At 34.7% G+C, this 3,238-nt stretch overlaps 1 pseudogene; it reads left to right on the forward strand.

Annotated features, from left to right (window-relative positions):
- Positions 1–1,186: 1,186 nt before the first annotated feature.
- LOC108295033 lies at positions 1,187–1,657 on the forward strand (annotated as a pseudogene).
- Positions 1,658–3,238: the final 1,581 nt, after the last annotated feature.

A 3,238-nucleotide genomic window follows, 5' to 3' on the forward strand; every position in this document is an offset into this window, starting at 1 on the left:
AATCCTTGCATGCTCATTAAAGCTGAGTAAATGGCTTCAACATCCTTATTTCTAAGATCAATAGATCAATATTGTTTTTTGTTTTTGTTTTTGTTTTTTCTCTAGTGCCATGACAGATAACATGAATGGTTAATTTGATTGATCAAAGTTCAGCAAGGAAAGCAGACCCCATGAATGGTGCTTTAAATAGGAAATGCGATAAGCAATTTTGATATAGCAAATAAGAGATTGTAAAGGCAACCTGGGACTGGCAGAAAACTGCTACAACTCCCTCACGTGTGGAAAACAAAGGCTGGAGTCAGAAATAGCAGAGCCCAGAAGTTGGGACCGACAAGTAAGAACAGGATCACAGAGGTCAGGTGTTCAAAACTTAGAGAGGAAAGATGTTGCTGATACAGATGCTGTCTAACACAAAGGGAGGAAAAAAAAATACTCCAGCTTTAAGCTTCCTCTTTCTTTCAAATCCCCCATCAACACCTCCAATTGGCCAAAACTAGCTGCAAGGCAATTGGCTGGATATCCTGAAAAGAGTAATTTCTTGGGCTATCGGATTCAGAGGGAGAAGGACCCAGAACGGATCTGAGAGCAAAGAGATAAATCGCCAGCATAATAGGCAGGCTCACGCATGTTTAAAAAAACAAATATAACTTATTTATATTGTTAGGTAGATACTTATATATCTGGCTAAGTGGAACAATGTTCTTACATTACAAAATTAAGGGTAAGATCTTTAAAAAAAAAGTTCTTGCTAATTATTTGACAACTCATAAAATGTCATCAAAATTACCGGTCATCAACTAGCTTTATCATTAGCTGAAGTTACTGAAAATTAATTCTTGAAACTATATCCTCCTATCTAGCTAAATTTAGTTAATGTCTGTAAAAATTCAATTGTCAGAAGAATAATATAAAACAATAGGGGAACTATGCATATAGATTTATTCATTAAAAAAATAGTTGAAAACCTGTGATGGGTTGGCTGTATTTACCCAGATAACATATACATATATAATTATCTTTTAAACCATATATGTAACTTTTCAAAAAAAAATCCCAAGCTACTTAGGACATTATAATATTTAAAAAGAGAAGAAACTATCACTTGTATTTTCATGATACTAATATGTTAAGTATAAAACAATAAATTATTTATTAAAAAGTGATTTTGTTGGACCCTTTTCACAAGATGGCGCCGAAAGCGAAGAAGGAAGCTCCTGCCCCTCCTAAAGCCGAAGCCAAAGCGAAGGCTTTAAAGGCCAAGAAGGCAGTGTTGAAAGGTGTCCACAGCCACAAGAAAAAGAAGATCCGCACGTCACCCACCTTCCGGCGGCCCAAGACACTGCGACTCCGGAGGCGGCCCAAATATCCTCGGAAGAGCGCCCCCAGGAGAAACAAACTGGACCACTATGCTATCATCAAGTTTCCGCTGACCACTGAGTCTGCCATGAAGAAGATAGAAGACAATAACACACTTGTGTTCATTGTGGATGTTAAAGCCAACAAGCACCAGATCAAACAGGCTGTGTAGAAGCTCTATGACATTGATGTGGCCAAGGTCAACACCCTGATTCGGCCTGATGGAGAGAAGAAGGCATATGTTCGACTGGCTCCTGATTACGAGGCTTTGGATGTTGCCAACAAAATTGGGATCATCTAAACTGAGTCCAGCTGGCTAATTCTAAATATATGTATATCTTTTCACCATAAAAAAAAAAAAAAAGTGATTTTGTTGTTTAAAATATTAGCTGATAGAGAAATTCAATTCTTTGTCAGTTTTTTATTTAATATAAAACCAGAAATTGAATTTGGTCTTATTTTCATGTCATACCAATAGTAGTTTTAAAGCGATGTGAATTTAGGAAATTATTTTCACATTCTACTAGGTCTACTGTATTTCCTCTAAACCTCTTATGGCCCTGTAATCTGTTGAATACCTTGAATGAACAATTTTATACTTATTTACAACTGACATATTTTCAGTTTAGAAAATTTATCTTTCTAACATTACCTTGTCAGAATACAGATTAATCTCTGTTTAACATGTAGTTGAATCACACAACTGTATGCAACTGTATGTAAAAGTCAGCAAAAAAAGTAGGTCTATTTTTCTTAATATTAAACAATAGTTACTGCTGTTGTGTTTGCCAAAATAACTTGATGGAGAGAGATAAGTATTTTCAGATATTTTTAATTATTTCACACTCCGTGCTATAATTGCTGGCTTATAGTGGATGCACAATTTTACAAGGTTATGAATCAAAGCATACACTGCAAATTTTTATAAAAAAATCTTGTTTTGGATACTTTGCTAAAAACATATAACATATTTCTGCATGTTATGTGGCAATTTAGTCAAAAAAAGTTTCAGCAAATTTCTTAATCTTTTGTAACTAAATATTTCTGTTTTCAGTTGTTGATTGTCAAAAGAAATCTGGTTTATGAAACTTTAAAATAAGCGTATGTTATGCATACATATAATATTACTATAGTACACGAGATATTTTAAGATCCAAAGATTTACATATATCCTATCACATATGCCAGAGATACCAATTTTCTAATTGGACAGAAGAGTTTTTGATGTTTATGATTCTTTGCAAAAGCATATATACTATTTTATAGAGTTACCAAATTTCCCAGATTTTCAGTGACAGCCCTAAGTTTTAAGAGGCTATTTATACCTCTCAAACAAACATCAAAATGCCTGGAATTCAAATATGTAGTGGTTTGTGTTAAGCCAGACATCTTTTAAATGCTGTGTAACATAACAATTCATGGAAGTGCGGTAGTGAGATATAGGTAACTGGGAGTAATACAAAGTCATTATAATGGCATTTTTAACAACATCATCATAAAAGAAACTTTGGCTAGGTCCCCACCCAAATCTCATCTTGAATTGCAGTTCCATAATTCCCATGTGTTGTGGGAGGGACCCAGTGGGAGATAATTGAATAATGGGTGTGGTTTCCCCCATACTGTACTCATGGTAGTGAATAAGTCTCATGAAATTAGATGGATTTATAAGGGGTTTTCCCTTTCATTTGGCTGTCATCCTCTCTGACTTACTACCATGTAAGACGTGCCTTTGCCTTCTGCCATTATTGTGAAGCCTCCCCACTCATGTGGAACCATGAGCCCATTAAACATTTTTCTTCATAAATTACTCAATCTCAGGTATCTTTTTATCAGCAGTGTAAAAATGAACTAATACACTCAATACAGGATTTTTTTTTATCAA

Source organism: Cebus imitator, unplaced genomic scaffold (assembly GCF_001604975.1).
Source record: "Cebus imitator isolate Cc_AM_T3 unplaced genomic scaffold, Cebus_imitator-1.0 Scaffold615, whole genome shotgun sequence".
Classification (NCBI taxonomy): Eukaryota; Metazoa; Chordata; class Mammalia; order Primates; family Cebidae; genus Cebus; species Cebus imitator.